Consider the following 13642-nt stretch of genomic DNA (forward strand, 5'->3'; position numbering starts at 1 on the left):
GTAAAAAGACCCATTGTCCGCGGAAACCCGCGAAGCAGCGAAAAATCCGCGTTATATATTCAGATATGCTTACATATAAAATCCACGATAGAGTGAAGCCGCGAAAAATGAACCGCGAAGTAGCGAGGGATTACTGTACTTAACTTTTATCGACATTTATCTAACTCTATATTTATTTTTCTGGTATCAGAATGTAGTTTAAGTTAATTTGTTTTGGTTTCAATAGATGTATTTTTTATATTTTCGATTCTTGTTTTCTTTTTTTCATATCTTCGTGCCCCCCTTTTTGTTACTTTGCTCCCCTCTGGGGGGGGGCCCGCCCCACAGGTTGAGAACCGCCGTACTACAAGACAAAAACCCAGCAACTCCACAGACCAATGATGAAAGGCCGCCTAGTGTATCCAGCAGAGAGCGCTCTTTCTCTCTGGAATGTGTTTGTTTCTTGCTGCAGAATTGACTAGAACCCAAATGCTATACCTTTTTGTACCAGCTGGGAAATAATTACAAAAGAGAGAAATATGGAACAAAAAAGATATATGTATTGAACTTGCTTTAACAGGTAACATTCATTCCCAGAAATACAACGCATAACCTTATATACGTGCACATTTAGGCCGGAGAGAAGCATTGGGACATCGCAGCCAAGTGGGAGAACGCTGGCCAATCAGATGTCCATATCCAGCAGCAGGAATGTCAGGGGTGGAGTCTCCACTGAACTACAGGTAGGTAGGCGAAGAGAGTCTGCCAACTGGTGAAAAACTAAACATACTAATCTGTTTTTGTATTTATTCTATATTAATGAATTTATCTTTCTTTAGTTTATATTCACAGCTCAAAATACCTGACATCGTGAAAACAATCTACTGTAGTAGCAGAATTATGTTTTAAAATATTTGTCCTCTTTTTTCAGTTTCTCTCTCTCTCAAAATAGATAGTTGCCATATCATATTCTTTTTGTTCATAACATCAGCCATATCGCACGATGTCTCCTGCATTGCATCCAGACCTGCTGGGGTAGGCTCCAGGTTTCCTGCGATCCTGCTCTGGATAGACAGGTTTAGATAATATATATATTGGTCCCTGCGGTGGGTTGGCACCCTGCCTGGGATTGGTTCCTGCCGTGTGCCCTGTGTGGGCTGGGATTGGCTTCAACAGACCCCCGTGACACTGTGTTCGGATTCAGCGGGTTGGACAATGGATGGATGGATATATTGGTCCTAATCTCAGATGCTGTCTCTGTCATTTTGTGCCCCTCCATACTCTTATTACCTGCTCTTGCTCTGCTCATTATGGGTTTACTGTTCTTATGGTGGGCTATTGAAGTCTCACCACTCCTAACCTTCTCACTACATGTTTGTTTTTCTTTATTTTCCTCAATACAGATAGGTAGGGTCTGCACACTGATTGAAGCCTAAGACCCCTGTTCTTCCTAAGCCCCCATGATTTTCATGATCGCACCCTTCAGGACACAGTAGAATCGATTTTTCAGGTCTGCAGGTGGCAAAACTGTAAATTGTATGTGCATGAGATGGAATCAGAGATCAATATTTGCTGGTAGAAAATAACAAAAAACAGTATGGGAGATTTTTTTAATGCAACATTAAAGGCATTCCTTATAAGCACATTGTCTTGGAGCGGGATATGTTGCGCGGTACAGACATTTAGAATTAAAAATAACCCTCAAACCTTAAAATTCACCTAAATTTCATTACAACTTGGCCTATTGTGGGCAATAAAAAGTAAAGATAAAAAGTGCCACCAATCAGCGCTCATTTGTTCAGCACAAATGACATAGAAAATATTTAAAAAATTATAAAATTGTATAAAATTGGCCATGTTCAGTATCTGGTTTTGATACTGCTTGTTTTCGCCAGACAAAAACAAAACCAGACAGTAAGCCATGTAGTGTAGTCAGCGTCTGCTAGCATTAAACTCATATTACATTCAAATCCATTAAGTGTACAGTTCTGTCTGATTGAGACCCAAAACTAAACTCCACAGTTGCTCCATGCCATAATTACTAAAACTAAAACTGAAACTAATAGATATAAAAATTAAATAGAAATGTCTTTGTGAAATAAAAGCTAAATAAAACTAAAAATACACTATAAAGGAAAAGGAGCTGCCCCTGGTACATTGCTTCATCCATCCATCCATTTTCCAACCCGCTGAATCCAAAGACAGGGTCACAGGGGTCTGCTGGAGCCAATCCCAGCCAACACAGGGCACAAGGAAGGAACCAATCCCGGGCAGGGTACCAACCCACCGCAGGACACACACAAACACACCCACACACCAAGCACACACTAGGACCAATTTAGAATCGCCAATCCACCTAACGTACATGTCTTTAGAATGTGGGAGGAAACCGGAGCACCCGGAGGAAACCCACGCAGACACGGGGAGAACATACAAACTCCACGCAGGGAGGACCCAGGAAGCAAACCCAGGTCCCCAGGTGTCCCAACTGCGAGGCAGCAGCGCTACCCACTGCGCCACCCTTGCTTCATCCAGTATTCTTTAATTTCAGTGGGGATGAGGATGGCAAGTCGTCCTGACCAGGTTGTGCCAATAAATTGCCCTCTAAATCCTGACGGGATGCCTGCCCATCCTTTATGGCACTCGCATCATCCATTTTCTAACCTGTTTATCTAATTTAGAGTGGCAGAGAGCTGGTGCCTTTCCTGGCAGCACTGGGCTCAAGGCAGGGAGCTGACTTTCACAGGATGCCAGTTCATCAAAGTGTACACTTGGCACTCTCAAATTTGGAGTTGTGAATGGAAAACTGCAATAAATGGATTTTTAAAAAACACAGCAAGAAAACAAAACCCAACGCACAGTGCCACAATTAAACTGGAACTCTAGAGCTGGCTGGCAGGCAGGTGCTCAGTGGTGCCAGCTACACATGTCGGTGCCCTCCAAATGCAGCTGCTCGCTGCAGTCTTCCGATGCAATTTGTCCCCGTTTTCCTGTGTACCTGCACGCCATTTGTTAACAGGTGCAGCCTTCAGCCAAGATTAGGTGGTAAAGCGGGCGTAGCAGCAGTGATGGAAGCTGGCAGAGAGACTCTTCTGAACAACACAAGCACAAGTCCAGTCATGTTGAATTTGCTTCCATTTACAGTCCAGATGTTGGTCTGCGTTAGTCATGGCCGCCCATCACACTACACGCCACCCGCCTCCCACCCGCTTCGCTGTTTATCTTTAACCACCTGATTGCTCTCAGCCTCGCAACAAACCCCCACATCGCCGTATCTCGGGGTCTCCCAATGCAAGACGAAACAAAAAGAAGAAAGATACATTCCTCAAGCGTAATACAAAAGAAAGTGTAAATGACAAGGGCTCATCTATCAGCTTGTCTTCATGTTGCCAGCATGGAATAGTTCACATGTGTGGCTCGGGGACTTCATGTCTGGCACAACATATCAAACGAGTCCTTCTGTGGTTTGTTCAAAGCGGCTCCAGCAGACGGCTCTTTCATGAAGTCAATTGTGCTGTTTGCAGGGGAACTGCGAGCACATGGGGGTCTGGGGATTCGTGCGCAGAGCGATCTGCGGCTCTCCACTCTGCTCCTGGTTGACTCGTCAATGACTTTCAAGTTTTTGAAGTAACACACACACGCGCACACACACAAGTGTGTGCTACCAAATGATCAGTGGATTCGGAAAGCATTCAGACCCCCTTCACTTTCTGCACCCCTTATTGAGTGGTAGATTTCATTTTAAATCGATCCCTTCGTCCACTCAATAACCCTTAATGACAACGTGAAAACCTGTTTCCGACCCTTCTTTCCGTACTTTTACCTTGAAGGACTGAGAAAGTGCCTCCTTCTGTATAATATTGCAAGACCAATCCAGATTTCTTAAAAGCAGACACCTAGCTTTCGAACCTCTGGGGTCTGTTTCGATTGGGGTGGGCAATGTCAGTCCTGGAGGACCCGCAGTTCCAACTCAGTTTGTTAATAAGAAGTCGATTATTGCTGATGATGCACTTATTGCTCAGGTGACATTTTGATGCTTCATTTTGGTGGTCTCGCTTGTTAAGGTTTCCTACCTTTAATTGCTTATTTTAGTCTTAAACAGATGCATTCACTGTTTTTAGTGGATCCTTATATATATATAAAAGCCAAATAGCACTGACTCGCTCATCACAAAATCTCCCGAACCATGAGGATTTGAAATTTGGAATGTACAGTGTCGCAGTTGAGGCCCCTATCGACCTCTTGAACCCTCAGGTACCACTCCAAACACCAGGTAAAAGTACAGTTATTATTTATTTTATAATAATAATGTGCACAAAGCACCCTCCACTCCACACTACTCATACAAATCAATAATCAATTAACAATCACCAATCCTCCTCTCTCAGATGCGTTGCCACCCTTCCAACCAGCTCAGCTTACTCGTCTGGGGTTTCCCAGAATCCTTTATAGTCCCTGACCCGGAAGTGGTTCCATCCGAACAATCCATAAGTCCTCATCACTTCCGGGTCAGATTAAAAGTCCTTTTCTTCAACCCGGAAGCACGTTGTTCCTTCCGGTCATGTGATCATGACGCACTTCCGGGTTATAGGGCACATAGCACTCTGTAAGCCTCCTTACAGCGGCTCCTGGTGGTCCTCATGGTATCCAGCAGGGTTGTTTATAAAAACTACAATGTCCATAATGCCCTGCTGGAATTTGGGGAACTTCCATGCTGCTGGGAGGACTCCATCTGGCGAGCTGAAGGTGTGGACCGGAATATTTGGCCGGCCATCTCTCACAACAGTTAGGTCCATAAATATTTGGACAGAGACAACTTTTTTCTCATTTTGGTTCTGTACATCACCACAATGAATTTGAAATGAAACAACTCCGATGCAGTTGAAGTGCAGACTTTCAGCTTTAATTCAGTGGGGTGAACAAAACGATTGCAGAAAAATGTGAGGCAACTAAAGCATTTTGTGAACACAATCCCTTCATTTCAGGGGCTCAAAAGTAATTGGACAATTGACTCAAAGGCTATTTCATGGGCAGGTGTGGTCAAGTCCGTCTTTATGTCATATCAATTAAGCAGATAAAGGGCCTGGAGTTGATTTGAGGTGTGGTGCTTGCATGTGGAAGATTTTGCTGCGAACAGACAACATGCGGTCAAAGGAGCTCTCCATGCAGGTGAAAGAAGCCATCAGAAAAAACCCATCTGAGAAATTGCTACAATATTACGAGTGGCAAAATCTACAGTTTGGTCCATCCTGAGAAAGAAAGCAAACACTGGTGAACTCGGCAACGCAAAAAGACCTGGACGTCCACGGAAGACAACAGTGGTGGATGATCGCAGAATCATTTCCATGGTGAAGAGAAACCCCTTCACAACAGCCAACCAAGTGAACAACACTCTCCAGGGGGTAGGCGGGCGTATCGATATCCAAGTCTACCATAAAGAGAAGACTGCATGAAAGTAAATCCAGAGGGTGCACTGCAAGGTGCAAGCCACTCATAAGCCTCAAGAATAGAAAGGCGAGATTGGACTTTGCTAAAGAACATCTAAAAAAGCCAACACAGTTCTGGAAAAACATTCTTTGGACAGATGAAACCAAGATCAACCTCTACCAGAATGATGGAAAGAAAAAAGTATGGAGAAGGTGTGGAACAGCTCATTATCCAAAGCATAGCACGTCATCTGTAAAACACGGTGGAGGGAGGCAGTGTGATGGCTGCCAGTGGCACTGGGACACTCGTGTTTATTGATGATGTGACACAGGACAGAAGCAGCCGAATGAATTCTGAGGTGTTCAGAGACATACTGTCTGCTCAAATCCAGCTAAATACAGCAGTCAAATTGATTCATGATACAGATGGACAATGACCCAAAACATACAGCCAAAGCAACCCAGGAGTTTATTAAAGCAAAGAAGTGGAAAATTCTTGAATGGCCAACTCAGTCACCTGATCTTAACCCAACTGAGCAGGCATGTCACTTGTTGAAGACTAAACTTCAGACAGAAAGGCCCACAAACAAACAGCAACTGAAAGCCGCTGCAGTAAAGGCCTGGCAGAGCATTAAAAAGGAGGAAACCCAACATCTGGTGATGTCCAGGAGTTCAAGACTTCAGGCTGTCATTGCCAGCAAAGGGTTTTCAACCAAGTATTAGAAATGAACATTTGATTTCCAGTTATTTCATTTGTCCAATTACTTTTGAGCCCCTGAAATAATGGGATTGTGTTCAAAAAATGCTTTAGTTGCCTCACATTTTTCTGCAATTGTTTTGTTCACCCCACTGAATTAAAGCTGAAAGTCTGCACTTCAACTGCATCGGAGTTGTTTCATTTAAAATTCATTGTGGTAATGTACAGAACCAAAATTAGAAAAAAGTTGTCTCTGTCCAAATATTTAGGGACCTAACTGTAGGTTACCCTTGGCCCATAGGTGCTTGCTAAGAAACGGCTTTAAAAATTTTGTGGTCCAAGCACGTTCTGTATGTATGTCTGTCCGTTTTTCACGAGAGAACTACTTAACTGATTTAGATTGGTTTTTTCAGGCCCGGCCTTAGGCATAGGTGAAGTAGGCGACCGCCTAGGGCCCCGGCATCCGGGGGGCCCCGAAACGTCTCCTTGGTCTAATTTACACGCATTTCGCAGAGCTTCCAGGCGGGCTCCGCCCCCCTCAAGGGGCCCCTGGACCCCCCCTTTCGCCTTGGGACCCATAATACCTAAGACCGGGCCTGGTTTTTTTTTTTCTATAATTTGCTTGAACATTCCGGTTGATTTTGCGACTTCCCTTATTGCGCTAAGTATCACAGTTCGCTTGTGGTACCGGTGCATTAGCGCAAATCCAAAGGTCTAGCTGCAGCTTGCAATACCTATGACATAGATCAGGTAATTCCAACAACATCAGTCACAAAACACCCTTTGACTCAGATGATCCTCCTGCATCCCTAATCTTAACCATAATGTAATGGGGCCCTAATGTTAATCATAGTCTAATGTGATTGTTGTTACGTGACTGAAGTTGAGGGCATTTCTTGATATTGGGGCATTACATGACTGACCTCATAGGTACTGCAGTCTGCAATTACACTCTATTGGCTCATCGGGCTGTGGGGCGGGGCCCTCCTCACTCACGCTGTTGCCTCAGGGCGTAACCTTAACTCCGCTTAATTAGCGAATGAGAGGACTACTTAATGGATGTAGATCTTTTTTCCTATAATTTGCTTGAACATTCCAGTTGATTTTGTGACTTCTCTCATTGCGCTAAGATTCATAGTTCGCTTGCAGGACTGATATATGCGCTAATCCAAGACAGAGGCTACAGGCCGAGGGGAGAAGGAAGAGTGACGTCAGAAGTAGAGAGCTGGGCGGGGCCCTCCTCACTGTCCTGTTTCACTAATACGTGGGCGAAGGCTAGTATGTATATATATATATATATATATATATATATATATATATATATATATATAATATATATACTGCAGTGGGTTGGCACCCTGCCTGGGATTGGTTCCTGCCTTGTGCCCTGTGTTGGCTGGGACTGGCTCCAGCAGACCCCCGTGACCCTGTGTTCGGATTCAGCGGGTTGGAAAATGGATGGATGGATATATATATATGTTTTTTTCTTGAAATAAAAGTCAAAATTAAAAAAAAAAAATCAATACTTTGTAGAAGCCCAGTAATTCCAGCTGTGTCTTACAGGGTATGTCTCTACAAGCTTTGCACTCCTACATTTGGCCATTTGATCCCATTCTTCCTCTTGAGGTCCATTAGATTGGATGGGAAACGTCTATAAACTGCCATCTTTGGGTTTTTCAAGACTGGACTTTGGCAGGGCCATTCAAGGACACCCAGAGACTTGTCCCAGAGCCACCCCAGCGTTGTCTTGGCTGTATGCTTTGGGTCCTTGGCATGCTGAAAGGTGAAACGTCACCCCAGTCTGAGGTGTTGGTGCGTCCTGCAGCAAGTTGTCTTCAAGGACCCCTATGACTTTGGCTGCATTCATCTTTCCCTCAGTGTTGACCAGTGTTTCTGTATCCCCATAGTCTGATGCTGCCACCACCATACTTCACCTTAGGAATGGCATTGGGCAGATGACGAGCAGTGCCCGGTCTTAGCCAGTCATAGTGCATGGAGTTCTGCCAAGAGAGTTCAGTTTTTGCCTTGTCAGAGCAGAGAATCTTCTCACCAGAGGGGGTAAACGTTGAACATTATTCAAGTTATTGTCTGTTTTTTACCTGCATTTTTTATTACTCTTTAATTTAATATTTTTTGCTGCTGGAGTATGTGAATTTCCCCTTGGGATTAATAAAGTATCTATCTATCTATCTATCTATCTATCTATCTATCTATCTATCTATCTATCTATCTATCTATCTATCTATCTATCTATCTATCTATCTATCTATCTATCTATCTATCTATCTATCTATCTATCTATCTATCTATCTATCTATCCTCAGACTCTCAGACTCTCAGACTCTCAGAGTCCTTTAAATGCTTGTTTGTGAAACTCCAAGTTGAAGTTTGATACGCCAGTGTTGTCTTGTTTGTATTCTGCAGGTCATTGTCATGTAGACATGTGAGCCGTCACCCCGGTCTGAGGTGGTGTGCACTCTGAAGCTGGGTTTCTCTCTGTATTTGGCTGCATTATTCCTTCCCTCAATTCTGACCAGTCACTCTGTTCCTGCACCACCATAGTGTGATGATACCACCACTGTGCTCCACCATAGGAAGATGATAGGCAGGTGATAAGCAGTGTCTGGTACCTCGCCAGATGTAGTGCTTGGAGTTCTGCTGAAAGACTTTTATTTTTGTCTCCTCAAACTGGAGGATCTTCGTCCTCATGTACTCTCAGAGTCCTCCAAGCCCTAACCAACTGATTGATGGTGTCTTGCTGAGGTGATGGTCCTTCCAACAGGTTTCCTCATCTCAGCAGAGAACTTTTGAAAAGCTGTGTTAGAGTGACCACTGGGGTCGCATGCCTTCAAATAAAGTGTTTCTTTCTTCTGATTGATAGAGTGATGGCCAAATGGTCGTCTATCTGGCAGGGTCTTTCATCTCAGTAGAGGACTTATAAAGCTCTGTTAGTGTTCACAGTTGGGTCTCCTTAGTCACTTCCATGACTGTGGCCCTCCTTGCCAGGTAAGTCGCCTTCACCAGACAATTGAGTCCAGGAAGAGTCCCGGTGGTTTATAATTCTTGAGCCCAGTGGGCACTTGGGATCATTCGAAGCTTTAAAAATGGTTTGACACCCTTGCCCTGACCTGTGCCTCATCACAATTTGATCATGGAGGACCATGGAGAGTTCCTTGGACTTCAAGGCTTGATTTCAGTCCTGACATGATGCAGGTTTGCAGGTCCACGTGGGCCTTTCTAAATAATATCCAATCAATTAAATTTGCCTCTGGTGGACTTCAGTCAAGTTCTGGACACATCTCAAGGAGAATTAAAGCAAACAGGATGGACCTGAGGGTCTGAAGCCTTCTTGGAGTTCATGATTTGTGTTTTTGTCCTGACATTGAGTGTGAATTCTGGGACTTTCTATACACAGGTACACGTGTGCCTTTTATTACTATAAATGTTTGTGATGCACCACATGTTGGAATGACAAATGCAAACTAAAAGATTTTCAATTAAGATGGAGTCCAGTCAAGCTCTAGAAACATCTCAAGGAGAATTACAGGAAACAGGGTGGACCCAAGCACAATTTGGAGGGTCTGAAGATTTCTGGGAGTTGATGATTTGTGTTTTTGTCCTGACATTGAGTGTGAATTCTGGGACTTTCTATACACAGGTACACACGTGCCTTTATTTAATATAAATGTTTGTTATGCGCCATCTGTTGGAATGACAAATGCAAACTAAAAGATTTTCAATTAAGGTGGAGTCCAGTCAAGTTCTAGAAACATCTCAAGGAGAATTAAAGCAAACAGGATGGACCTGAGGGTCTGAAGACTTCTGGGAGTTCATGATTTTTGTTTTTGTCCTGACATTGAGTGTGAATTCTGGGACTTTCTATACACAGGTACATGTGTGCCTTTATTTACTATAAATGTTTGTGCTGCGCCATCTGTTGGAATGACAAATGCAAACTAAAAGATTTTCAATTAAGGTGGAGTCCAGTCAAGTTCTACAAACATCTCAAGGAGAATTACAACAAACAGGGAGGACCCAAGGACAATTTGGAGGGTCTGAAGATTTCTGGGAGTTGATGATTTGTGTTTTTGTCCTGACATTGAGTGTGAATTCTGGGACTTTCTATACACAGGTACACATGTGCCTTTATTTAATATAAATGTTTGTTATGCGCCATCTGTTGGAATGACAAATGCAAACTAAAAGATTTTCAATTAAGGTGGAGTCCAGTCAAGTTCTAGAAACATCTCAAGGAGAATTAAAGCAAACAAGATGGACCTGAGGGTCTGAAGACTTCTGGGAGTTCATGATTTGTGTTTTTGTCCTGACATTGAGTGTAAATTCTGGGACTTTCTATACACAGGTACACGTGTGCCTTTTATTACTATGAATGTTTGTAATGCGCCATCTGTTGAAATGACAATTGCAAACTAAAAGATGTTCAATTAAGGTGGAGTCCAGTCAAGTTCTAGAAACGTCTCAAGAAGAATTAAAGCAAACAGGATGGATCTGAGCACAATATGGAGGGTCCGCAGCAAAGGGTCTGAAAACTTCTGGGAGTTCATGCCTTGTTTTTTTGTCCTGACATGCAACGTGAATTCTGGGACATTCTATGCACAGGTACACTTGTGCCGTTTATTACTACAAATAGTTTGTGGTGCACCATATGTTGGAATGACAAATGCAAACTAAATGATGTTCAATTAAGGTGGAGTCCAGTCAAAATCTAGAAACATCTGAAGAAGAATTAAAGCAAACAGGATGGACCTGAGCACAGTTTGGTGAGTCCACAGCAAAGGGTCTGAAAACTTTTGGGAGTTCATGACTTGTTTGTTTGTCCTAACATGTAATGTGAATTCTGGGAATTTCTATACACTGGTACATGTGTGCCTTTTATTACTATACATGTTTGTGATGTACCATCTGTTGGAATGACAAATGCAAATTAAATGATGTTCAATCAAGGTGGAGTCCAGTCAAGTTCTAGAAACATCTCAAGAAGAATTTAAGCAAACAGGATGGACCTGAGCACAATATGGAGGTCCACAGCAAAGGGTCGGAAGACTTCGGGGAAGGAGAGATTTCAGTTTTGGATTTTTACTATATCACTTGTTGTTGTTATGGGTTGCTGAGTGTAGATGGGTGGGCAAAAATGACAAAAGCGTCCATTTTAAATTAAATCTGCAGCGCAATAAAGTGAGCAGAAAGTGAAGGGGTCTCAATACTTTCATAATTCACTGCGTAAATTAATAAATGAGTAAGTGTGAGCGTGCAACGTGACTGCTAATGGCCCAAGTTCTTAGCCGGTGGTGTGACCAGCAGCCTCCTTTCAGGCGTCAGCTTCAGCGACTGTGGCACAAAAATGACAGATTCATTCAGAATGGGCACAAAGGATGAATAAAGAAATTTAAAAACAAAATGTTTTCTTTCCCACTTGACGGTCGATCCTGGAGGCCAACAAAACTTCTCTGATGTGGAAATTGCTCATAAGTAGAAGTGCGTGATGGCCTGTCATATAAAGCAACTCCAGATAAACCAGTAAACCCTCAGGAAGTTTTGACTGGTTTCCAACATTCTTGGAAGTCTTGTGCTTAAGTTTTCTGCAGTGCTTATTTGAATGTTTTTAATTTGATTTCTTTAGTCTCTTTTTTTGTTTTTTTTTAATAAAAAAGATGGCAAATTTTTTGCAGAGCTCCGACTCACCCTGTTTTATTAGATGGAGACGTCCTGAGTGAGTTTACATTTTTTGGGTTTATCTTGGTTATGCTCACTGCACAAACAAATAAGCTCCTCCATATCCGCTGTGCAGAGAGGACCTGGCAGGAGGTTTTATTGGGATGTAGTTTTATAGCCCAGACATTTTTTATAAGGTCGTAATTATAGTGAAGCAATGCAAAGCCAAGACATTTGAAAGAAAACCAATGACAACAACACTTACAGGGCCGTGAAAAAGCAATTGCCCCCTCCCTGGCTTCCTCTGTTTTTGGCTTATTTGTAACACTTCATTGTTTCCGTTCCCCACATGCAACTCTATGCAAACCCTGGTCTCTGTACTGCACTACCACTGCACCACCATGCTGCCTGTTTTATTACATCATGCATTATAAAATACATTTCAACAGACAGTGCCCTGCAAATGTTAACGCAAGATCAAATTTGATTATTTAGATTTGAACTCATTTTCGATGGGTAGCACAGCAAGTCCACCTTAACAAAAGTGTCTGTATTTCTGCATCCATCCAATCCATTTTTTATATCTAAGTCATCACAAACATTTATAGTAATGCATTTTATAAGTAGAGATATTTGTGATGCAGCATCTGTTGGAACGATAAATTCAATGCATTTTCTTGCAACATGTTATGTCATTATCTAACCTGCTAAACACAGACCAGTGCTGTGCTGGAGCTCATTCCAGGTAGCATAGGGCAGGAACAAACCCTGGACAGGTCACTGGTTGATCGCAGGAAGAACACACAACACACACACCTCAACACACACTTGTACCAATTTAGAGATGTCAATTCACCTAACATGGCATGTCTTTGGAAAGTGACAGAAAACTGGAGCACCCAGAAGTCACCAACATAGACACAGGGAGAACATACAAATTCCACACCAAAAAACCCTGGTCTCCTTATTGCAAGGCAGCAGTGCTATCAATGTGCCACTGTGCTGCCCATTTTATTACATTATGTGTTACTAAATATATTCTAACAGACAGTGTACTGCAAACGTTAACACAGGTCTACTTTGATTACTTAGATTTAAACTCATCATAGAATGGTAGCACAGCTAGTCCACCTTAATTAAAGTGTCTGTGTGTCTGTGTATCTCTCTGCCCATCCCATCCAGTCATTCTAACAGATTGTGCATCACAAACATTTGTACTAATAGAGTGAATTGAGTTTATCATTCCAACAGATGGCTCATCCAAAATTAACACTGCTTTTATGAATCCCATATCACGTGGCATACAACAGAGACATATGCATTGCATTTTTCATTCCAACAGATGGTGCATCACAAACATTAACGTAGCTTTTGAAAAGTTAGCGTTAATTTGTGATGAACCATCTGTTGGAATGACAAACGCAATGCATTTTATTACTACAAACTAGTTACGCTACTCATCTAAGATGGGTTGAAATCTAAATAAACAATGGTGATCACAGCCTTAACATTTGCAGTTCACCACGCAATGGACATGTCTTTGTTATATGCAGTTTGGTATGGGATCCATAAAAGTGATGCTCCATCTGTTGGAATAACAAATGCAATGCATTTTGTTACTTCAAACTAGTTATGCTACTCATCTAAGATAGGTTGAAATCTAAATAAACAATGGAGATCACAGCCTTAATATTTGCAGTTCACCTTCAATGCACATGTCTTTGTTATATGCAATTGGGTATGGGATTCGTTTGTGATGTACCATCTGTTGGAATAACAAACACAATGCATTTTGTTACTACAAACTAGTTACGCTACTCATCTAAGATAGGTTGAAATCTAAATAAACAATGGCTATCACAGCCTT

The sequence above is a fragment of the Erpetoichthys calabaricus genome, chromosome 5, assembly GCF_900747795.2.
Source record: "Erpetoichthys calabaricus chromosome 5, fErpCal1.3, whole genome shotgun sequence".
Taxonomy (NCBI): Eukaryota; Metazoa; Chordata; class Cladistia; order Polypteriformes; family Polypteridae; genus Erpetoichthys; species Erpetoichthys calabaricus.